Raw genomic sequence first — 27,081 nt, forward strand, 5'->3', positions numbered from 1 at the left:
GAGACACCTGAGTAGAGAACAAGAATATGAAAAGACTGATGAAAAAAAGCACCAGGAGAAATCCATTGAATATGCACAATCTCGTCCAGTATTTCAATGAAAAGTTTCAGTGTTGTTTTTAGTGTCGTCGTATTGCATACATTTAAAACAATGTGTCTTGTTTAATGAACAATTTCATTTACTTTAGTAAAAAGTGTTGTTTACTGTAGTCCTAGCATGGATGCAATTGTTAGAAAAAACGTGAATGAAAAACTGAATGTTTCATACAATATGGGTTTGTGTTAACCCACACACCTAAGTGAAATGTTTGATTACGTTTACAAGACATAACACATAGTTCAGTTGAGTGTGAAAGGGAACAACAGAGAAAGTCACAAACAAAACATTTGTGAAGGACTTGATGAATGTTTTTTCTTTAGAAATGACAAAAAATAAAGAATTTTTCAACAAGATGTCTTTCTATAGCGAGTTTCATTTGAGATAGTCTTTTCTTAGAAGTGCAAGAGTGGTATTCCCTACAACTTATTCCCCAATTTGATCATTCTCAGAAATTAGGAGACGGAAACCACACCTACTGTAATATTAGACCTTGTAACAAGGCAACTAGGTTTCAATGGCTTAAAAGGTGCAGAAAGAGGCTCATGTATAATGACCTCCAGTGTCCCACAGGTTTCCCAAATCATTTCTTAGAGTATGGAAAAAGAGGAAATAAAGTGTCTACAGAAAGCGTATACCCCCTTGAACTTTGTTCAGTTTGTTGCGCCAGTGCCAGAGTTTCATGCAATTAAATGAGGACCTCTTTCTCACACCACATATGTTATACTTTCAATGGGAAAAAAGGAAATATTACAATTGTATACATTTTCACCCACATGTTAATATTTGGTAGAAGCCCTTTTCACAGCAATTTCAGCTGTGAGTCTGTTGGTAATGGGCTCCACCACCTCTGCACCAACAAGATTTGATAATATTTGAGAATTTCAGAAGTCTGTCTGGTTTAGCTGAAGAATCAGCTAAGGTAAGTTTCAGGAAGAGCATCTGATTTCTTTCAATAAAGCAGAACAGAGAAAAAACACACAATACAAAATCATGAGAATTTGTATCCATATGACACTTTGACTCGAATACTTTTATCAGACCTACACAGAGTATATACTGTACACACTTTTTCAGCCCAGGTTTATACATTTGATACATTTGGAACTGCCATTTGTAGGTGTTTTTGTGTCTTAGCTCAACACTGTGAAACCTGTAGTTACAAACATGGAGGATGAAGACATGAAGACATATATTGTACCTCTGACCGGCCTACCTTCCAAGAGGTGAAAGATGAAACTTTTCCTTTATCGTCAACTCAGTGAATGTCTTTAAACTTTCGAAAACTGTAACAAAGAATACGTTAAAAAACTTATTTTCATTGGACCCACAGAAAAGTCAAAGTTGTCCATAGAAATGCCCGTCTAAATCAGAAATCTACAGCACAAAGGCAGTGGCCTTTCGGGACATAAAAATGAAATCAGACTTTACTCAGACGAATTGCCCTTGGTCACGGACATCTTGCTATCAGTCACTACAAAGATGTTTTCTCTCGTGCCATGGCTTGCCTGACTTGCTTCTTCTGCTGGATGGCTTCTGGTCGCTGGTCAGGATTGACAGCCAGCATGTCCTGGAGCAGTGTCCTTAGCTCCGTGCTTATGGCTCTATTTACTTTCAGGGGGATGTGGAACTGCAGCCAGGGGTTCTCATGCAGGGCCTCTCCAACAGGTCCTGACAGACATATGCTCCTGTATCGGAAACACACTTTAGTTCAATTCTAAAATATTTCTCGTAGGACTGAAGGAACCTTTGCCTGTTAAGAGTTAACAATTAGGTCCTCAAGAACTGTTTTACGGTTTTCTACACTCCTGGCTGGCCAAGGTCTCTTAAGTGGAGGTGTAACTCATGTATCCTACATGTGATTTAGCAACATGAAAGGGAATAGCTTCTTATCGGATTATGGTCTTGGTTAACTGCCTAAGGCTGACCTAAGTGCCTAACTTTCTGACTTTGTTTATACCTTATATGTTAAGAAGCTTCTTCTGACCAATCAGAAATGTATGCTTTATGTATGAACATTTTGCTCATCAAAGTGAGTGAGAGACAAGGTTAACAGAAATTAGCCACGGCAGTAAATGACAGCATATTTTTGGGTTCTTAAATGGTCTCTACCTGGCACACCTGCAGTGCAAACTGACACACACTGTTTAGAGAAACAGCTACTCTATTACTAATATTAATGAAACATTTCTTATTCTATGGAACAAAAACAAACAGTAAAACTAAAACACAGATCTCTTAGCTTCCTATTTCATGAACCAGATGACTGAATGACCAAGCCTAACTAGTAGCCAGAACCCCAGTTAACCCTCCGTAACACAAAGTTTAACCACACGACAGGAACTCTTTCAAACTGAGTGAAAATCATGAATGGATCCATAACTTTACATCAATTTACTATGTTGTGCCAATACCTGCATTTACATTTAGAACGAATGATGTCATAGAACCAGCATCACACCAGTTCCAGGTGTCTCCAAGGAGACAACAGAACTTCAGTTGTGTTTGCTAAAATACACACTTTGAAACATACTGTAACACTTAGTTAACATGTCTGGTTTAGTTGAAGAATCGGCTAAGGTAAGTTTCAGGGTTTAATGGTGGGATGGCACCTGTGCTTTTTTCCCCCAACCGCTAGAATATGATTCGCACCAAACCCAAAAGAAATACTGCACAGTTCAGGAACTTCATCAACCTAGCAACTGTAAAATATGCTTACAAACAACTGAATTGAAATGCCAAAAAGTTCAGAGAAAGGCACAAACTATGTTTACTTGGGGTTTCCAAAATTAAAGCTAACTAAAACTGGAATGATAAACAATCATGCTGCCAATGGACAGAGAAATATCATGTTTTTTGAATAATGTATTATTTGTTATATAGGAACCCAGTATAAGGGAATCCCTTGCGATCCTGTCTGCAGAGATAAAGGTAAGTATTTTTTTCTCTTTAGCTCTGTCACTCCAAGAAATATAATGAACATAAATATATTTGCCAATCTTTTCATAGTAATCCAAACAACTCTGCGTGCATCTGACATTTGTAATATTTATCTACCGCAGTATAACTCTTCTGGCAAGGCGATTGGTATTGTACCTTGAAAGAAAACTGATTGGAAATGTCATGTACTCTATGGTTTCTATTGATGTCAAGTGGCAAATGTTGACTGGTGATGTTATGTGAATCTTAGGAAATGGTCATTTTTCAATCGAGTCTATGTTTCTCAGAATTTGAGACAGAGAGGTCAATCTCTGCAATCCGAGCTGAGGGCATTTCTTGGAATGGAAAGGTAAGAGCAACGTGTTCTTTGATATTCTCTTAAGACTCTTCGCCAGATTTTACGATGAAAAATGTAAATAATAATAACAAACATTATTTTATATAGTGCCTTGAAAGGTGGCTTCTTTACAGAATGACAAAACCAACTACAATAAATAATACACAAGATATGCATGATGACAATACACAGTTAGAGGAGACAGTACATGGTCATCCTGGTCAGTGTATCCTGAAGGTAGTTTTCCAATTTTTTGGAACGGGGTAAAAGAGGCCACCTCTATTAGAATCTTTGTCCTAACCAAAAATGTAACAAAGTATAATAATAATATTAAAAATAATAATAATAATAAACTTTATTTATAGAGCACCTTTCATACAAATAGTGCTTTGGTGCTTTAAAAAGCAAGCGTAAAAATAAAATATTAAAATTGAGAGATATACTTTCAGTTGTCAAGGAAAATACAGCAATACAGTAAAGCAACATACATGTCAATTAAATAAATAAAAATTAGGAAAGTCGTAATAAAATAAGAACAATTAAAGAGAACTAAAAAAAGAAACAGAAATAGAAAGAACAAAGAACCACTTTAACTAAAAGCAACATTTTCAAATGTTTTTTAAAACAATGTACCGAGCTTGACTGCCTAATAAAAAGTGGAAGTGAGTTTCATAATTTAGAAGCATAAAAACAAAAAGCAGCCTCTCCACTCTTTCTGCATTTCACATGTGGTATTTGCAGTAGGCCAGTATGTGCAGATCTCAGGTCACGTATAGGAACATATGAAGACAGACATTCAGTAAGGTACAGACGTGCTAGGTCGCTTAAAGCTTTAAAAACAAGTAAAAGAACTTTCAAATTTATCCTAGATAATACAGGTGACCAGTGAAGTTTTTTCAAAACAGGAATGATATTCTCTTTCTTGTATTTGTTAGGATCTGTGCTACTGCATTTCGAACAAGTAGTAAGGGATTTATTGTTTTCTTGGGAAGCCCACAAAACAGAGCATTATAATCATATCCACATCAATGTGAGCAATGGAGAAGTCAAATTAACGTGTCTAAATATCATCTAGTTCTATCCCAGGGAAGAGGGCTGTTGCCTACACAGACGACAAGACACAAAACGCTCAACTGTGCAAAACACGCATAAGGACATCAGTCAGGAGGAACAAGGTAAAGTGTTTTTACTTCTTCACCATGGTCATGTAGTTTCACTCCAAGCACTGTCTTATGAAATAACTGTGGAAACGACCTCCCCAACATTTTGGGTTGTTGCATTTTGCTTCAATGAATTTTAACCTTTTCTTTTAGACATTAAGAGGAAGGACACATTCACCCTTGGTAGAGATTCAGTTGTTCTACGAGATGTCAAGGTGAGAATTAACCACTTCAGGCATAAGTCAATCCACATGACTGAAAAAGGGGCAATGAACAGGATATGGGGATTTTGCTAGTTATAAAGTACAATAATCATCATTAAATGATCTAAGACTACTGAAGTATAAGCTGTGTCCCTGACTGATTAATTAGCAAATTCATCTTCGTAGAGTGGAGCTACACTGAATATGGAGTGAGATCATGTAGGGAATGTTGGACTTGTAATAACTAATTGAAGGATAATAATAATCAACGAAAGTGCTTAAAAGTATCAACAAATGCCTTCAAAGTACTTGACACGTACTTTGCTTTCAAAAGTGAAACATAATTAATGCTTACGTAAGATTTCTCTTGACTTCTCAGGAGTATACTAACTCCAAGGACAAGTAACATCACAAACCATTATTTAAGTGCTGATGTTGGAGCTGCAATACTACTACCAAGACAAAAAATGATACAGGTAACACTGCTTTCAGATTTCTAAGAATTGCTAAAATAGTATGTTTACAGAGCATTCAGAGTTGAGAATATGACAAGTTCCTACCATCTCAAACACTGCCAATCTAGAACAAAAAGAAAGTACTTGAACGCCTGCAGTAATCGAACACAAACCAGAACATATCAGTGCATGACAAGGAAATGTAGTCACAAAATGATTCTACCCTTTCAAGTCCCAAAAAGGACCGAGGAACTTACCGGAGGCGATACCTGGATTTCAAACAGAGTACAATGTAGCCACTGTAGGGGAGAAGATCACAGAGAGCTCTTCTCAGATTGCTCAGAGTCAGCCCCAGCACCCTGTCCTGACTGAAGCAGACAAAGTGGTCAAACAGGTAGGTAGAAATGAGTAAGGAACAGAGAGTATGGTTATTCTTGCATTGTTTTGTTCGTCTGTCAAAGAAAAGAGTGCTTCTGACTTTTGTCAATGTTCATCTTTATTTTAGGAGAAGAACAAACGGTGGTATCACACTTTGCTCAAGTGTATGATACCATGTGTGTACAGCAGACATCACCAAAGGAACAGGAGACACCTGAGTAGAGAACAAGAATATGAAAAGACTGATGAAAAAAAGCACCAGGAGAAATCCATTGAATATGCACAATCTCGTCCAGTATTTCAATGAAAAGTTTCAGTGTTGTTTTTAGTGTCGTCGTATTGCATACATTTAAAACAATGTGTCTTGTTTAATGAACAATTTCATTTACTTTAGTAAAAAGTGTTGTTTACTGTAGTCCTAGCATGGATGCAATTGTTAGAAAAAACGTGAATGAAAAACTGAATGTTTCATACAATATGGGTTTGTGTTAACCCACACACCTAAGTGAAATGTTTGATTACGTTTACAAGACATAACACATAGTTCAGTTGAGTGTGAAAGGGAACAACAGAGAAAGTCACAAACAAAACATTTGTGAAGGACTTGATGAATGTTTTTTCTTTAGAAATGACAAAAAATAAAGAATTTTTCAACAAGATGTCTTTCTATAGCGAGTTTCATTTGAGATAGTCTTTTCTTAGAAGTGCAAGAGTGGTATTCCCTACAACTTATTCCCCAATTTGATCATTCTCAGAAATTAGGAGACGGAAACCACACCTACTGTAATATTAGACCTTGTAACAAGGCAACTAGGTTTCAATGGCTTAAAAGGTGCAGAAAGAGGCTCATGTATAATGACCTCCAGTGTCCCACAGGTTTCCCAAATCATTTCTTAGAGTATGGAAAAAGAGGAAATAAAGTGTCTACAGAAAGCGTATACCCCCTTGAACTTTGTTCAGTTTGTTGCGCCAGTGCCAGAGTTTCATGCAATTAAATGAGGACCTCTTTCTCACACCACATATGTTATACTTTCAATGGGAAAAAAGGAAATATTACAATTGTATACATTTTCACCCACATGTTAATATTTGGTAGAAGCCCTTTTCACAGCAATTTCAGCTGTGAGTCTGTTGTTAATGGGCTCCACCACCTCTGCACCAACAAGATTTGATAATATTTGAGAATTTCAGAAGTCTGTCTGGTTTAGCTGAAGAATCAGCTAAGGTAAGTTTCAGGAAGAGCATCTGATTTCTTTCAATAAAGCAGAACAGAGAAAAAACACACAATACAAAATCATGAGAATTTGTATCCATATGACACTTTGACTCGAATACTTTTATCAGACCTACACAGAGTATATACTGTACACACTTTTTCAGCCCAGGTTTATACATTTGATACATTTGGAACTGCCATTTGTAGGTGTTTTTGTGTCTTAGCTCAACACTGTGAAACCTGTAGTTACAAACATGGAGGATGAAGACATGAAGACATATATTGTACCTCTGACCGGCCTACCTTCCAAGAGGTGAAAGATGAAACTTTTCCTTTATCGTCAACTCAGTGAATGTCTTTAAACTTTCGAAAACTGTAACAAAGAATACGTTAAAAAACTTATTTTCATTGGACCCACAGAAAAGTCAAAGTTGTCCATAGAAATGCCCGTCTAAATCAGAAATCTACAGCACAAAGGCAGTGGCCTTTCGGGACATAAAAATGAAATCAGACTTTACTCAGACGAATTGCCCTTGGTCACGGACATCTTGCTATCAGTCACTACAAAGATGTTTTCTCTCGTGCCATGGCTTGCCTGACTTGCTTCTTCTGCTGGATGGCTTCTGGTCGCTGGTCAGGATTGACAGCCAGCATGTCCTGGAGCAGTGTCCTTAGCTCCGTGCTTATGGCTCTATTTACTTTCAGGGGGATGTGGAACTGCAGCCAGGGGTTCTCATGCAGGGCCTCTCCAACAGGCCCTGACAGACATATGCTCCTGTATCGGAAACACACTTTAGTTCAATTCTAAAATATTTCTCATAGGACTGAAGGAACCTTTGCCTGTTAAGAGTTAACAATTAGGTCCTCAAGAACTGTTTTACGGTTTTCTACACTCCTGGCTGGCCAAGGTCTCTTTAAGGTCTCTTAAGTGGAGGTGTAACTCATGTATCCTACATGTGATTTAGCAACATGAAAGGGAATAGCTTCTTATCGGATTATGGTCTTGGTTAACTGCCTAAGGCTGACCTAAGTGCCTAACTTTCTGACTTTGTTTATACCTTATATGTTAAGAAGCTTCTTCTGACCAATCAGAAATGTATGCTTTATGTATGAACATTTTGCTCATCAAAGTGAGTGAGAGACAAGGTTAACAGAAATTAGCCACGGCAGTAAATGACAGCATATTTTTGGGTTCTTAAATGGTCTCTACCTGGCACACCTGCAGTGCAAACTGACACACACTGTTTAGAGAAACAGCTACTCTATTACTAATATTAATGAAACATTTCTTATTCTATGGAACAAAAACAAACAGTAAAACTAAAACACAGATCTCTTAGCTTCCTATTTCATGAACCAGATGACTGAATGACCAAGCCTAACTAGTAGCCAGAACCCCAGTTAACCCTCCGTAACACAAACTTTAACCACACGACAGGAACTCTTTCAAACTGAGTGAAAATCATGAATGGATCCATAACTTTACATCAATTTACTATGTTGTGCCAATACCTGCATTTACATTTAGAACGAATGATGTCATAGAACCAGCATCACACCAGTTCCAGGTGTCTCCAAGGAGACAACAGAACTTCAGTTGTGTTTGCTAAAATACACACTTTGAAACATACTGTAACACTTAGTTAACATGTCTGGTTTAGTTGAAGAATCGGCTAAGGTAAGTTTCAGGGTTTAATGGTGGGATGGCACCTGTGCTTTTTTCCCCCAACCGCTAGAATATGATTCGCACCAAACCCAAAAGAAATACTGCACAGTTCAGGAACTTCATCAACCTAGCAACTGTAAAATATGCTTACAAACAACTGAATTGAAATGCCAAAAAGTTCAGAGAAAGGCACAAACTATGTTTACTTGGGGTTTCCAAAATTAAAGCTAACTAAAACTGGAATGATAAACAATCATGCTGCCAATGGACAGAGAAATATCATGTTTTTTGAATAATGTATTATTTGTTATATAGGAACCCAGTATAAGGGAATCCCTTGCGATCCTGTCTGCAGAGATAAAGGTAAGTATTTTTTTCTCTTTAGCTCTGTCACTCCAAGAAATATAATGAACATAAATATATTTGCCAATCTTTTCATAGTAATCCAAACAACTCTGCGTGCATCTGACATTTGTAATATTTATCTACCGCAGTATAACTCTTCTGGCAAGGCGATTGGTATTGTACCTTGAAAGAAAACTGATTGGAAATGTCATGTACTCTATGGTTTCTATTGATGTCAAGTGGCAAATGTTGACTGGTGATGTTATGTGAATCTTAGGAAATGGTCATTTTTCAATCGAGTCTATGTTTCTCAGAATTTGAGACAGAGAGGTCAATCTCTGCAATCCGAGCTGAGGGCATTTCTTGGAATGGAAAGGTAAGAGCAACGTGTTCTTTGATATTCTCTTAAGACTCTTCGCCAGATTTTACGATGAAAAATGTAAATAATAAGAACAAACATTATTTTATATAGTGCCTTGAAAGGTGGCTTCTTTACAGAATGACAAAACCAACTACAATAAATAATACACAAGATATGCATGATGACAATACACAGTTAGAGGAGACAGTACATGGTCATCCTGGTCAGTGTATCCTGAAGGTAGTTTTCCAATTTTTTGGAACGGGGTAAAAGAGGCCACCTCTATTAGAATCTTTGTCCTAACCAAAAATGTAACAAAGTATAATAATAATATTAAAAATAATAATAATAATAAACTTTATTTATAGAGCACCTTTCATACAAATAGTGCTTTGGTGCTTTAAAAAGCAAGCGTAAAAATAAAATATTAAAATTGAGAGATATACTTTCAGTTGTCAAGGAAAATACAGCAATACAGTAAAGCAACATACATGTCAATTAAATAAATAAAAATTAGGAAAGTCGTAATAAAATAAGAACAATTAAAGAGAACTAAAAAAAGAAACAGAAACAGAAAGAACAAAGAACCACTTTAACTAAAAGCAACATTTTCAAATGTTTTTTAAAACAATGTACCGAGCTTGACTGCCTAATAAAAACTGGAAGTGAGTTTCATAATTTAGAAGCATAAAAACAAAAAGCAGCCTCTCCACTCTTTCTGCATTTCACATGTGGTATTTGCAGTAGGCCAGTATGTGCAGATCTCAGGTCACGTATAGGAACATAGGAAGACAGACATTCAGTAAGGTACAGACGTGCTAGGTCGCTTAAAGCTTTAAAAACAAGTAAAATAACTTTCAAATTTATCCTAGATAATACAGGTGACCAGTGAAGTTTTTTCAAAACAGGAATGATATTCTCTTTCTTGTATTTGTTAGGATCTGTGCTACTGCATTTCGAACAAGTAGTAAGGGATTTATTGTTTTCTTGGGAAGCCCACAAAACAGAGCATTATAATCATATCCACATCAATGTGAGCAATGGAGAAGTCAAATTAACGTGTCTAAATATCATCTAGTTCTATCCCAGGGAAGAGGGCTGTTGCCTACACAGACGACAAGACACAAAACGCTCAACTGTGCAAAACACGCATAAGGACATCAGTCAGGAGGAACAAGGTAAAGTGTTTTTACTTCTTCACCATGGTCATGTAGTTTCACTCCAAGCACTGTCTTATGAAATAACTGTGGAAACGACCTCCCCAACATTTTGGGTTGTTGCATTTTGCTTCAATGAATTTTAACCTTTTCTTTTAGACATTAAGAGGAAGGACACATTCACCCTTGGTAGAGATTCAGTTGTTCTACGAGATGTCAAGGTGAGAATTAACCACTTCAGGCATAAGTCAATCCACATGACTGAAAAAGGGGCAATGAACAGGATATGGGGATTTTGCTAGTTATAAAGTACAATAATCATCATTAAATGATCTAAGACTACTGAAGTATAAGCTGTGTCCCTGACTGATTAATTAGCAAATTCATCTTCGTAGAGTGGAGCTACACTGAATATGGAGTGAGATCATGTAGGGAATGTTGGACTTGTAATAACTAATTGAAGGATAATAATAATCAACGAAAGTGCTTAAAAGTATCAACAAATGCCTTCAAAGTACTTGACACGTACTTTGCTTTCAAAAGTGAAACATAATTAATGCTTACGTAAGATTTCTCTTGACTTCTCAGGAGTATACTAACTCCAAGGACAAGTAACATCACAAACCATTATTTAAGTGCTGATGTTGGAGCTGCAATACTACTACCAAGACAAAAAATGATACAGGTAACACTGCTTTCAGATTTCTAAGAATTGCTAAAATAGTATGTTTACAGAGCATTCAGAGTTGAGAATATGACAAGTTCCTACCATCTCAAACACTGCCAATCTAGAACAAAAAGAAAGTACTTGAACGCCTGCAGTAATCGAACACAAACCAGAACATATCAGTGCATGACAAGGAAATGTAGTCACAAAATGATTCTACCCTTTCAAGTCCCAAAAAGGACAGAGGAACTTACCGGAGGCGATACCTGGATTTCAAACAGAGTACAATGTAGCCACTGTAGGGGAGAAGATCACAGAGAGCTCTTCTCAGATTGCTCAGAGTCAGCCCCAGCACCCTGTCCTGACTGAAGCAGACAAAGTGGTCAAACAGGTAGGTAGAAATGAGTAAGGAACAGAGAGTATGGTTATTCTTGCATTGTTTTGTTCGTCTGTCAAAGAAAAGAGTGCTTCTGACTTTTGTCAATGTTCATCTTTATTTTAGGAGAAGAACAAACGGTGGTATCACACTTTGCTCAAGTGTATGATACCATGTGTGTACAGCAGACATCACCAAAGGAACAGGAGACACCTGAGTAGAGAACAAGAATATGAAAAGACTGATGAAAAAAAGCACCAGGAGAAATCCATTGAATATGCACAATCTCGTCCAGTATTTCAATGAAAAGTTTCAGTGTTGTTTTTAGTGTCGTCGTATTGCATACATTTAAAACAATGTGTCTTGTTTAATGAACAATTTCATTTACTTTAGTAAAAAGTGTTGTTTACTGTAGTCCTAGCATGGATGCAATTGTTAGAAAAAACGTGAATGAAAAACTGAATGTTTCATACAATATGGGTTTGTGTTAACCCACACACCTAAGTGAAATGTTTGATTACGTTTACAAGACATAACACATAGTTCAGTTGAGTGTGAAAGGGAACAACAGAGAAAGTCACAAACAAAACATTTGTGAAGGACTTGATGAATGTTTTTTCTTTAGAAATGACAAAAAATAAAGAATTTTTCAACAAGATGTCTTTCTATAGCGAGTTTCATTTGAGATAGTCTTTTCTTAGAAGTGCAAGAGTGGTATTCCCTACAACTTATTCCCCAATTTGATCATTCTCAGAAATTAGGAGACGGAAACCACACCTACTGTAATATTAGACCTTGTAACAAGGCAACTAGGTTTCAATGGCTTAAAAGGTGCAGAAAGAGGCTCATGTATAATGACCTCCAGTGTCCCACAGGTTTCCCAAATCATTTCTTAGAGTATGGAAAAAGAGGAAATAAAGTGTCTACAGAAAGCGTATACCCCCTTGAACTTTGTTCAGTTTGTTGCGCCAGTGCCAGAGTTTCATGCAATTAAATGAGGACCTCTTTCTCACACCACATATGTTATACTTTCAATGGGAAAAAAGGAAATATTACAATTGTATACATTTTCACCCACATGTTAATATTTGGTAGAAGCCCTTTTCACAGCAATTTCAGCTGTGAGTCTGTTGTTAATGGGCTCCACCACCTCTGCACCAACAAGATTTGATAATATTTGAGAATTTCAGAAGTCTGTCTGGTTTAGCTGAAGAATCAGCTAAGGTAAGTTTCAGGAAGAGCATCTGATTTCTTTCAATAAAGCAGAACAGAGAAAAAACACACAATACAAAATCATGAGAATTTGTATCCATATGACACTTTGACTCGAATACTTTTATCAGACCTACACAGAGTATATACTGTACACACTTTTTCAGCCCAGGTTTATACATTTGATACATTTGGAACTGCCATTTGTAGGTGTTTTTGTGTCTTAGCTCAACACTGTGAAACCTGTAGTTACAAACATGGAGGATGAAGACATGAAGACATATATTGTACCTCTGACCGGCCTACCTTCCAAGAGGTGAAAGATGAAACTTTTCCTTTATCGTCAACTCAGTGAATGTCTTTAAACTTTCGAAAACTGTAACAAAGAATACGTTAAAAAACTTATTTTCATTGGACCCACAGAAAAGTCAAAGTTGTCCATAGAAATGCCCGTCTAAATCAGAAATCTACAGCACAAAGGCAGTGGCCTTTCGGGACATAAAAATGAAATCAGACTTTACTCAGACGAATTGCCCTTGGTCACGGACATCTTGCTATCAGTCACTACAAAGATGTTTTCTCTCGTGCCATGGCTTGCCTGACTTGCTTCTTCTGCTGGATGGCTTCTGGTCGCTGGTCAGGATTGACAGCCAGCATGTCCTGGAGCAGTGTCCTTAGCTCCGTGCTTATGGCTCTATTTACTTTCAGGGGGATGTGGAACTGCAGCCAGGGGTTCTCATGCAGGGCCTCTCCAACAGGCCCTGACAGACATATGCTCCTGTATCGGAAACACACTTTAGTTCAATTCTAAAATATTTCTCATAGGACTGAAGGAACCTTTGCCTGTTAAGAGTTAACAATTAGGTCCTCAAGAACTGTTTTACGGTTTTCTACACTCCTGGCTGGCCAAGGTCTCTTTAAGGTCTCTTAAGTGGAGGTGTAACTCATGTATCCTACATGTGATTTAGCAACATGAAAGGGAATAGCTTCTTATCGGATTATGGTCTTGGTTAACTGCCTAAGGCTGACCTAAGTGCCTAACTTTCTGACTTTGTTTATACCTTATATGTTAAGAAGCTTCTTCTGACCAATCAGAAATGTATGCTTTATGTATGAACATTTTGCTCATCAAAGTGAGTGAGAGACAAGGTTAACAGAAATTAGCCACGGCAGTAAATGACAGCATATTTTTGGGTTCTTAAATGGTCTCTACCTGGCACACCTGCAGTGCAAACTGACACACACTGTTTAGAGAAACAGCTACTCTATTACTAATATTAATGAAACATTTCTTATTCTATGGAACAAAAACAAACAGTAAAACTAAAACACAGATCTCTTAGCTTCCTATTTCATGAACCAGATGACTGAATGACCAAGCCTAACTAGTAGCCAGAACCCCAGTTAACCCTCCGTAACACAAACTTTAACCACACGACAGGAACTCTTTCAAACTGAGTGAAAATCATGAATGGATCCATAACTTTACATCAATTTACTATGTTGTGCCAATACCTGCATTTACATTTAGAACGAATGATGTCATAGAACCAGCATCACACCAGTTCCAGGTGTCTCCAAGGAGACAACAGAACTTCAGTTGTGTTTGCTAAAATACACACTTTGAAACATACTGTAACACTTAGTTAACATGTCTGGTTTAGTTGAAGAATCGGCTAAGGTAAGTTTCAGGGTTTAATGGTGGGATGGCACCTGTGCTTTTTTCCCCCAACCGCTAGAATATGATTCGCACCAAACCCAAAAGAAATACTGCACAGTTCAGGAACTTCATCAACCTAGCAACTGTAAAATATGCTTACAAACAACTGAATTGAAATGCCAAAAAGTTCAGAGAAAGGCACAAACTATGTTTACTTGGGGTTTACAAAATTAAAGCTAACTAAAACTGGAATGATAAACAATCATGCTGCCAATGGACAGAGAAATATCATGTTTTTTGAATAATGTATTATTTGTTATATAGGAACCCAGTATAAGGGAATCCCTTGCGATCCTGTCTGCAGAGATAAAGGTAAGTATTTTTTTCTCTTTAGCTCTGTCACTCCAAGAAATATAATGAACATAAATATATTTGCCAATCTTTTCATAGTAATCCAAACAACTCTGCGTGCATCTGACATTTGTAATATTTATCTACCGCAGTATAACTCTTCTGGCAAGGCGATTGGTATTGTACCTTGAAAGAAAACTGATTGGAAATGTCATGTACTCTATGGTTTCTATTGATGTCAAGTGGCAAATGTTGACTGGTGATGTTATGTGAATCTTAGGAAATGGTCATTTTTCAATCGAGTCTATGTTTCTCAGAATTTGAGACAGAGAGGTCAATCTCTGCAATCCGAGCTGAGGGCATTTCTTGGAATGGAAAGGTAAGAGCAACGTGTTCTTTGATATTCTCTTAAGACTCTTCGCCAGATTTTACGATGAAAAATGTAAATAATAATAACAAACATTATTTTATATAGTGCCTTGAAAGGTGGCTTCTTTACAGAATGACAAAACCAACTACAATAAATAATACACAAGATATGCATGATGACAATACACAGTTAGAGGAGACAGTACATGGTCATCCTGGTCAGTGTATCCTGAAGGTAGTTTTCCAATTTTTTGGAACGGGGTAAAAGAGGCCACCTCTATTAGAATCTTTGTCCTAACCAAAAATGTAACAAAGTATAATAATAATATTAAAAATAATAATAATAATAAACTTTATTTATAGAGCACCTTTCATACAAATAGTGCTTTGGTGCTTTAAAAAGCAAGCGTAAAAATAAAATATTAAAATTGAGAGATATACTTTCAGTTGTCAAGGAAAATACAGCAATACAGTAAAGCAACATACATGTCAATTAAATAAATAAAAATTAGGAAAGTCGTAATAAAATAAGAACAATTAAAGAGAACTAAAAAAAGAAACAGAAATAGAAAGAACAAAGAACCACTTTAACTAAAAGCAACATTTTCAAATGTTTTTTAAAACAATGAACCGAGCTTGACTGCCTAATAAAAAGTGGAAGTGAGTTTCATAATTTAGAAGCATAAAAACAAAAAGCAGCCTCTCCACTCTTTCTGCATTTCACATGTGGTATTTGCAGTAGGCCAGTATGTGCAGATCTCAGGTCACGTATAGGAACATATGAAGACAGACATTCAGTAAGGTACAGACGTGCTAGGTCGCTTAAAGCTTTAAAAACAAGTAAAAGAACTTTCAAATTTATCCTAGATAATACAGGTGACCAGTGAAGTTTTTTCAAAACAGGAATGATATTCTCTTTCTTGTATTTGTTAGGATCTGTGCTACTGCATTTCGAACAAGTAGTAAGGGATTTATTGTTTCTTGGGAAGCCCACAAAACAGAGCATTATAATCATATCCACATCAATGTGAGCAATGGAGAAGTCAAATTAACGTGTCTAAATATCATCTAGTTCTATCCCAGGGAAGAGGGCTGTTGCCTACACAGACGACAAGACACAAAACGCTCAACTGTGCAAAACACGCATAAGGACATCAGTCAGGAGGAACAAGGTAAAGTGTTTTTACTTCTTCACCATGGTCATGTAGTTTCACTCCAAGCACTGTCTTATGAAATAACTGGAAACGACCTCCCCAACATTTTGGGTTGTTGCATTTTGCTTCAATGAATTTTAACCTTTTCTTTTAGACATTAAGAGGAAGGACACATTCACCCTTGGTAGAGATTCAGTTGTTCTACGAGATGTCAAGGTGAGAATTAACCACTTCAGGCATAAGTCAATCCACATGACCGGAAATGGGGCAATGAACAGGATATGGGGATTTTGCTAGTTATAAAGTACAATAATCATCATTAAATGATCTAAGACTACTGAAGTATAAGCTGTGTCCCTGACTGATTAATTAGCAAATTCATCTTCGTAGAGTGGAGCTACACTGAATATGGAGTGAGATCATGTAGGGAATGTTGGACTTGTAATAACTAATTGAAGGATAATAATAATCAACGAAAGTGCTTAAAAGTATCAACAAATGCCTTCAAAGTACTTGACACGTACTTTGCTTTCAAAAGTGAAACATAATTAATGCTTACGTAAGATTTCTCTTGACTTCTCAGGAGTATACTAACTCCAAGGACAAGTAACATCACAAACCATTATTTAAGTGCTGATGTTGGAGCTGCAATACTACTACCAAGACAAAAAATGATACAGGTAACACTGCTTTCAGATTTCTAAGAATTGCTAAAATAGTATGTTTACAGAGCATTCAGAGTTGAGAATATGACAAGTTCCTACCATCTCAAACACTGCCAATCTAGAACAAAAAGAAAGTACTTGAACGCCTGCAGTAATCGAACACAAACCAGAACATATCAGTGCATGACAAGGAAATGTAGTCACAAAATGATTCTACCCTTTCAAGTCCCAAAAAGGACAGAGGAACTTACCGGAGGCGATACCTGGATTTCAAACAGAGTACAATGTAGCCACTGTAGGGGAGAAGATCACAGAGAGCTCTTCTCAGATTGCTCAGAGTCAGCCCCAGCACCCTGTCCTGACTGAAGCAGACAAAGTGGTCAAACAGGTAGGTAGAAATGAGTAAGGAACAGAGAGTATGGTTATTCTTGCATTGTTTTGTTCGTCTGTCAAAGAAAAGAGTGCTTCTGACTTTTGTCAATGTTCATCTTTATTTTAGGAGAAGAACAAACGGTGGTATCACACTTTGCTCAAGTGTATGATACCATGTGTGTACAGCAGACATCACCAAAGGAACAGGAGACACCTGAGTAGAGAACAAGAATATGAAAAGACTGATGAAAAAAAGCACCAGGAGAAATCCATTGAATATGCACAATCTCGTCCAGTATTTCAATGAAAAGTTTCAGTGTTGTTTTTAGTGTCGTCGTATTGCATACATTTAAAACAATGTGTCTTGTTTAATGAACAATTTCATTTACTTTAGTAAAAAGTGTTGTTTACTGTAGTCCTAGCATGGATGCAATTGTTAGAAAAAACGTGAATGAAAAACTGAATGTTTCATACAATATGGGTTTGTGTTAACCCACACACCTAAGTGAAATGTTTGATTACGTTTACAAGACATAACACATAGTTCAGTTGAGTGTGAAAGGGAACAACAGAGAAAGTCACAAACAAAACATTTGTGAAGGACTTGATGAATGTTTTTTCTTTAGAAATGACAAAAAATAAAGAATTTTTCAACAAGATGTCTTTCTATAGCGAGTTTCATTTGAGATAGTCTTTTCTTAGAAGTGCAAGAGTGGTATTCCCTACAACTTATTCCCCAATTTGATCATTCTCAGAAATTAGGAGACGGAAACCACACCTACTGTAATATTAGACCTTGTAACAAGGCAACTAGGTTTCAATGGCTTAAAAGGTGCAGAAAGAGGCTCATGTATAATGACCTCCAGTGTCCCACAGGTTTCCCAAATCATTTCTTAGAGTATGGAAAAAGAGGAAATAAAGTGTCTACAGAAAGCGTATACCCCCTTGAACTTTGTTCAGTTTGTTGCGCCAGTGCCAGAGTTTCATGCAATTAAATGAGGACCTCTTTCTCACACCACATATGTTATACTTTCAATGGGAAAAAAGGAAATATTACAATTGTATACATTTTCACCCACATGTTAATATTTGGTAGAAGCCCTTTTCACAGCAATTTCAGCTGTGAGTCTGTTGTTAATGGGCTCCACCACCTCTGCACCAACAAGATTTGATAATATTTGAGAATTTCAGAAGTCTGTCTGGTTTAGCTGAAGAATCAGCTAAGGTAAGTTTCAGGAAGAGCATCTGATTTCTTTCAATAAAGCAGAACAGAGAAAAAACACACAATACAAAATCATGAGAATTTGTATCCATATGACACTTTGACTCGAATACTTTTATCAGACCTACACAGAGTATATACTGTACACACTTTTTCAGCCCAGGTTTATACATTTGATACATTTGGAACTGCCATTTGTAGGTGTTTTTGTGTCTTAGCTCAACACTGTGAAACCTGTAGTTACAAACATGGAGGATGAAGACATGAAGACATATATTGTACCTCTGACCGGCCTACCTTCCAAGAGGTGAAAGATGAAACTTTTCCTTTATCGTCAACTCAGTGAATGTCTTTAAACTTTCGAAAACTGTAACAAAGAATACGTTAAAAAACTTATTTTCATTGGACCCACAGAAAAGTCAAAGTTGTCCATAGAAATGCCCGTCTAAATCAGAAATCTACAGCACAAAGGCAGTGGCCTTTCGGGACATAAAAATGAAATCAGACTTTACTCAGACGAATTGCCCTTGGTCACGGACATCTTGCTATCAGTCACTACAAAGATGTTTTCTCTCGTGCCATGGCTTGCCTGACTTGCTTCTTCTGCTGGATGGCTTCTGGTCGCTGGTCAGGATTGACAGCCAGCATGTCCTGGAGCAGTGTCCTTAGCTCCGTGCTTATGGCTCTATTTACTTTCAGGGGGATGTGGAACTGCAGCCAGGGGTTCTCATGCAGGGCCTCTCCAACAGGTCCTGACAGACATATGCTCCTGTATCGGAAACACACTTTAGTTCAATTCTAAAATATTTCTCGTAGGACTGAAGGAACCTTTGCCTGTTAAGAGTTAACAATTAGGTCCTCAAGAACTGTTTTACGGTTTTCTACACTCCTGGCTGGCCAAGGTCTCTTAAGTGGAGGTGTAACTCATGTATCCTACATGTGATTTAGCAACATGAAAGGGAATAGCTTCTTATCGGATTATGGTCTTGGTTAACTGCCTAAGGCTGACCTAAGTGCCTAACTTTCTGACTTTGTTTATACCTTATATGTTAAGAAGCTTCTTCTGACCAATCAGAAATGTATGCTTTATGTATGAACATTTTGCTCATCAAAGTGAGTGAGAGACAAGGTTAACAGAAATTAGCCACGGCAGTAAATGACAGCATATTTTTGGGTTCTTAAATGGTCTCTACCTGGCACACCTGCAGTGCAAACTGACACACACTGTTTAGAGAAACAGCTACTCTATTACTAATATTAATGAAACATTTCTTATTCTATGGAACAAAAACAAACAGTAAAACTAAAACACAGATCTCTTAGCTTCCTATTTCATGAACCAGATGACTGAATGACCAAGCCTAACTAGTAGCCAGAACCCCAGTTAACCCTCCGTAACACAAAGTTTAACCACACGACAGGAACTCTTTCAAACTGAGAGAAAATCATGAATGGATCCATAACTTTACATCAATTTACTATGTTGTGCCAATACCTGCATTTACATTTAGAACGAATGATGTCATAGAACCAGCATCACACCAGTTCCAGGTGTCTCCAAGGAGACAACAGAACTTCAGTTGTGTTTGCTAAAATACACACTTTGAAACATACTGTAACACTTAGTTAACATGTCTGGTTTAGTTGAAGAATCGGCTAAGGTAAGTTTCAGGGTTTAATGGTGGGATGGCACCTGTGCTTTTTTCCCCCAACCGCTAGAATATGATTCGCACCAAACCCAAAAGAAATACTGCACAGTTCAGGAACTTCATCAACCTAGCAACTGTAAAATATGCTTACAAACAACTGAATTGAAATGCCAAAAAGTTCAGAGAAAGGCACAAACTATGTTTACTTGGGGTTTACAAAATTAAAGCTAACTAAAACTGGAATGATAAACAATCATGCTGCCAATGGACAGAGAAATATCATGTTTTTTGAATAATGTATTATTTGTTATATAGGAACACAGTATAAGGGAATCCCTTGCGATCCTGTCTGCAGAGATAAAGGTAAGTATTTTTTTCTCTTTAGCTCTGTCACTCCAAGAAATATAATGAACATAAATATATTTGCCAATCTTTTCATAGTAATCCAAACAACTCTGCGTGCATCTGACATTTGTAATATTTATCTACCGCAGTATAACTCTTCTGGCAAGGCGATTGGTATTGTACCTTGAAAGAAAACTGATTGGAAATGTCATGTACTCTATGGTTTCTATTGATGTCAAGTGGCAAATGTTGACTGGTGATGTTATGTGAATCTTAGGAAATGGTCATTTTTCAATCGAGTCTATGTTTCTCAGAATTTGAGACAGAGAGGTCAATCTCTGCAATCCGAGCTGAGGGCATTTCTTGGAATGGAAAGGTAAGAGCAACGTGTTCTTTGATATTCTCTTAAGACTCTTCGCCAGATTTTACGATGAAAAATGTAAATAATAATAACAAACATTATTTTATATAGTGCCTTGAAAGGTGGCTTCTTTACAGAATGACAAAACCAACTACAATAAATAATACACAAGATATGCATGATGACAATACACAGTTAGAGGAGACAGTACATGGTCATCCTGGTCAGTGTATCCTGAAGGTAGTTTTCCAATTTTTTGGAACGGGGTAAAAGAGGCCACCTCTATTAGAATCTTTGTCCTAACCAAAAATGTAACAAAGTATAATAATAATATTAAAAATAATAATAATAATAAACTTTATTTATAGAGCACCTTTCATACAAATAGTGCTTTGGTGCTTTAAAAAGCAAGCGTAAAAATAAAATATTAAAATTGAGAGATATACTTTCAGTTGTCAAGGAAAATACAGCAATACAGTAAAGCAACATACATGTCAATTAAATAAATAAAAATTAGGAAAGTCGTAATAAAATAAGAACAATTAAAGAGAACTAAAAAAAGAAACAGAAATAGAAAGAACAAAGAACCACTTTAACTAAAAGCAACATTTTCAAATGTTTTTTAAAACAATGTACCGAGCTTGACTGCCTAATAAAAAGTGGAAGTGAGTTTCATAATTTAGAAGCATAAAAACAAAAAGCAGCCTCTCCACTCTTTCTGCATTTCACATGTGGTATTTGCAGTAGGCCAGTATGTGCAGATCTCAGGTCACGTATAGGAACATATGAAGACAGACATTCAGTAAGGTACAGACGTGCTAGGTCGCTTAAAGCTTTAAAAACAAGTAAAAGAACTTTCAAATTTATCCTAGATAATACAGGTGACCAGTGAAGTTTTTTCAAAACAGGAATGATATTCTCTTTCTTGTATTTGTTAGGATCTGTGCTACTGCATTTCGAACAAGTAGTAAGGGATTTATTGTTTTCTTGGGAAGCCCACAAAACAGAGCATTATAATCATATCCACATCAATGTGAGCAATGGAGAAGTCAAATTAACGTGTCTAAATATCATCTAGTTCTATCCCAGGGAAGAGGGCTGTTGCCTACACAGACGACAAGACACAAAACGCTCAACTGTGCAAAACACGCATAAGGACATCAGTCAGGAGGAACAAGGTAAAGTGTTTTTACTTCTTCACCATGGTCATGTAGTTTCACTCCAAGCACTGTCTTATGAAATAACTGTGGAAACGACCTCCCCAACATTTTGGGTTGTTGCATTTTGCTTCAATGAATTTTAACCTTTTCTTTTAGACATTAAGAGGAAGGACACATTCACCCTTGGTAGAGATTCAGTTGTTCTACGAGATGTCAAGGTGAGAATTAACCACTTCAGGCATAAGTCAATCCACATGACTGAAAAAGGGGCAATGAACAGGATATGGGGATTTTGCTAGTTATAAAGTACAATAATCATCATTAAATGATCTAAGACTACTGAAGTATAAGCTGTGTCCCTGACTGATTAATTAGCAAATTCATCTTCGTAGAGTGGAGCTACACTGAATATGGAGTGAGATCATGTAGGGAATGTTGGACTTGTAATAACTAATTGAAGGATAATAATAATCAACGAAAGTGCTTAAAAGTATCAACAAATGCCTTCAAAGTACTTGACACGTACTTTGCTTTCAAAAGTGAAACATAATTAATGCTTACGTAAGATTTCTCTTGACTTCTCAGGAGTATACTAACTCCAAGGACAAGTAACATCACAAACCATTATTTAAGTGCTGATGTTGGAGCTGCAATACTACTACCAAGACAAAAAATGATACAGGTAACACTGCTTTCAGATTTCTAAGAATTGCTAAAATAGTATGTTTACAGAGCATTCAGAGTTGAGAATATGACAAGTTCCTACCATCTCAAACACTGCCAATCTAGAACAAAAAGAAAGTACTTGAACGCCTGCAGTAATCGAACACAAACCAGAACATATCAGTGCATGACAAGGAAATGTAGTCACAAAATGATTCTACCCTTTCAAGTCCCAAAAAGGACAGAGGAACTTACCGGAGGCGATACCTGGATTTCAAACAGAGTACAATGTAGCCACTGTAGGGGAGAAGATCACAGAGAGCTCTTCTCAGATTGCTCAGAGTCAGCCCCAGCACCCTGTCCTGACTGAAGCAGACAAAGTGGTCAAACAGGTAGGTAGAAATGAGTAAGGAACAGAGAGTATGGTTATTCTTGCATTGTTTTGTTCGTCTGTCAAAGAAAAGAGTGCTTCTGACTTTTGTCAATGTTCATCTTTATTTTAGGAGAAGAACAAACGGTGGTATCACACTTTGCTCAAGTGTATGATACCATGTGTGTACAGCAGACATCACCAAAGGAACAGGAGACACCTGAGTAGAGAACAAGAATATGAAAAGACTGATGAAAAAAAGCACCAGGAGAAATCCATTGAATATGCACAATCTCGTCCAGTATTTCAATGAAAAGTTTCAGTGTTGTTTTTAGTGTCGTCGTATTGCATACATTTAAAACAATGTGTCTTGTTTAATGAACAATTTCATTTACTTTAGTAAAAAGTGTTGTTTACTGTAGTCCTAGCATGGATGCAATTGTTAGAAAAAACGTGAATGAAAAACTGAATGTTTCATACAATATGGGTTTGTGTTAACCCACACACCTAAGTGAAATGTTTGATTAAGTTTACAAGACATAACACATAGTTCAGTTGAGTGTGAAAGGGAACAACAGAGAAAGTCACAAACAAAACATTTGTGAAGGACTTGATGAATGTTTTTTCTTTAGAAATGACAAAAAATAAAGAATTTTTCAACAAGATGTCTTTCTATAGCGAGTTTCATTTGAGATAGTCTTTTCTTAGAAGTGCAAGAGTGGTATTCCCTACAACTTATTCCCCAATTTGATCATTCTCAGAAATTAGGAGACGGAAACAACACCTACTGTAATATTAGACCTTGTAACAAGGCAACTAGGTTTCAATGGCTTAAAAGGTGCAGAAAGAGGCTCATGTATAATGACCTCCAGTGTCCCACAGGTTTCCCAAATCATTTCTTAGAGTATGGAAAAAGAGGAAATAAAGTGTCTACAGAAAGCGTATACCCCCTTGAACTTTGTTCAGTTTGTTGCGCCAGTGCCAGAGTTTCATGCAATTAAATGAGGACCTCTTTCTCACACCACATATGTTATACTTTCAATGGGAAAAAAGGAAATATTACAATTGTATACATTTTCACCCACATGTTAATATTTGGTAGAAGCCCTTTTCACAGCAATTTCAGCTGTGAGTCTGTTGGTAATGGGCTCCACCACCTCTGCACCAACAAGATTTGATAATATTTGAGAATTTCAGAAGTCTGTCTGGTTTAGCTGAAGAATCAGCTAAGGTAAGTTTCAGGAAGAGCATCTGATTTCTTTCAATAAAGCAGAACAGAGAAAAAACACACAATACAAAATCATGAGAATTTGTATCCATATGACACTTTGACTCGAATACTTTTATCAGACCTACACAGAGTATATACTGTACACACTTTTTCAGCCCAGGTTTATACATTTGATACATTTGGAACTGCCATTTGTAGGTGTTTTTGTGTCTTAGCTCAACACTGTGAAACCTGTAGTTACAAACATGGAGGATGAAGACATGAAGACATATATTGTACCTCTGACCGGCCTACCTTCCAAGAGGTGAAAGATGAAACTTTTCCTTTATCGTCAACTCAGTGAATGTCTTTAAACTTTCGAAAACTGTAACAAAGAATACGTTAAAAAACTTATTTTCATTGGACCCACAGAAAAGTCAAAGTTGTCCATAGAAATGCCCGTCTAAATCAGAAATCTACAGCACAAAGGCAGTGGCCTTTCGGGACATAAAAATGAAATCAGACTTTACTCAGACGAATTGCCCTTGGTCACGGACATCTTGCTATCAGTCACTACAAAGATGTTTTCTCTCGTGCCATGGCTTGCCTGACTTGCTTCTTCTGCTGGATGGCTTCTGGTCGCTGGTCAGGATTGACAGCCAGCATGTCCTGGAGCAGTGTCCTTAGCTCCGTGCTTATGGCTCTATTTACTTTCAGGGGGATGTGGAACTGCAGCCAGGGGTTCTCATGCAGGGCCTCTCCAACAGGTCCTGACAGACATATGCTCCTGTATTGGAAACACACTTTAGTTCAATTCTAAAATATTTCTCGTAGGACTTAAGGAACCTTTGCCTGTTAAGAGTTAACAATTAGGTCCTCAAGAACTGTTTTACGGTTTTCTACACTCCTGGCTGGCCAAGGTCTCTTTAAGGTCTCTTAAGTGGAGGTGTAACTCATGTATCCTACATGTGATTTAGCAACATGAAAGGGAATAGCTTCTTATCGGATTATGGTCTTGGTTAACTGCCTAAGGCTGACCTAAGTGCCTAACTTTCTGACTTTGTTTATACCTTATATGTTAAGAAGCTTCTTCTGACCAATCAGAAATGTATGCTTTATGTATGAACATTTTGCTCATCAAAGTGAGTGAGAGACAAGGTTAACAGAAATTAGCCACGGCAGTAAATGACAGCATATTTTTGGGTTCTTAAATGGTCTCTACCTGGCACACCTGCAGTGCAAACTGACACACACTGTTTAAAGAAACAGCTACTCTATTACTAATATTAATGAAACATTTCTTATTCTATGGAACAAAAACAAACAGTAAAACTAAAACACAGATCTCTTAGCTTCCTATTTCATGAACCAGATGACTGAATGACCAAGCCTAACTAGTAGCCAGAACCCCAGTTAACCCTCCGTAACACAAAGTTTAACCACACGACAGGAACTCTTTCAAACTGAGTGAAAATCATGAATGGATCCATAACTTTACATCAATTTACTATGTTGTGCCAATACCTGCATTTACATTTAGAACGAATGATGTCATAGAACCAGCATCACACCAGTTCCAGGTGTCTCCAAGGAGACAACAGAACTTCAGTTGTGTTTGCTAAAATACACACTTTGAAACATACTGTAACACTTAGTTAACATGTCTGGTTTAGTTGAAGAATCGGCTAAGGTAAGTTTCAGGGTTTAATGGTGGGATGGCACCTGTGCTTTTTTCCCCCAACCGCTAGAATATGATTCGCACCAAACCCAAAAGAAATACTGCACAGTTCAGGAACTTCATCAACCTAGCAACTGTAAAATATGCTTACAAACAACTGAATTGAAATGCCAAAAAGTTCAGAGAAAGGCACAAACTATGTTTACTTGGGGTTTACAAAATTAAAGCTAACTAAAACTGGAATGATAAACAATCATGCTGCCAATGGACAGAGAAATATCATGTTTTTTGAATAATGTATTATTTGTTATATAGGAACCCAGTATAAGGGAATCCCTTGCGATCCTGTCTGCAGAGATAAAGGTAAGTATTTTTTTCTCTTTAGCTCTGTCACTCCAAGAAATATAATGAACATAAATATATTTGCCAATCTTTTCATAGTAATCCAAACAACTCTGCGTGCATCTGACATTTGTAATATTTATCTACCGCAGTATAACTCTTCTGGCAAGGCGATTGGTATTGTACCTTGAAAGAAAACTGATTGGAAATGTCATGTACTCTATGGTTTCTATTGATGTCAAGTGGCAAATGTTGACTGGTGATGTTATGTGAATCTTAGGAAATGGTCATTTTTCAATCGAGTCTATGTTTCTCAGAATTTGAGACAGAGAGGTCAATCTCTGCAATCCGAGCTGAGGGCATTTCTTGGAATGGAAAGGTAAGAGCAACGTGTTCTTTGATATTCTCTTAAGACTCTTCGCCAGATTTTACGATGAAAAATGTAAATAATAATAACAAACATTATTTTATATAGTGCCTTGAAAGGTGGCTTCTTTACAGAATGACAAAACCAACTACAATAAATAATACACAAGATATGCATGATGACAATACACAGTTAGAGGAGACAGTAGATGGTCATCCTGGTCAGTGTATCCTGAAGGTAGTTTTCCAATTTTTTGGAACGGGGTAAAAGAGGCCACCTCTATTAGAATCTTTGTCCTAACCAAAAATGTAACAAAGTATAATAATAATATTAAAAATAATAATAATAATAAACTTTATTTATAGAGCACCTTTCGTACAAATAGTGCTTTGGTGCTTTAAAAAGCAAGCGTAAAAATAAAATATTAAAATTGAGAGATATACTTTCAGTTGTCAAGGAAAATACAGCAATACAGTAAAGCAACATACATGTCAATTAAATAAATAAAAATTAGGAAAGTCGTAATAAAATAAGAACAATTAAAGAGAACTAAAAAAAGAAACAGAAATAGAAA

This window comes from Lepisosteus platostomus, chromosome 27 (genome assembly GCF_059453375.1).
Source record: "Lepisosteus platostomus isolate fLepPlt1 chromosome 27, fLepPlt1.hap1, whole genome shotgun sequence".
Taxonomy (NCBI): Eukaryota; Metazoa; Chordata; class Actinopteri; order Semionotiformes; family Lepisosteidae; genus Lepisosteus; species Lepisosteus platostomus.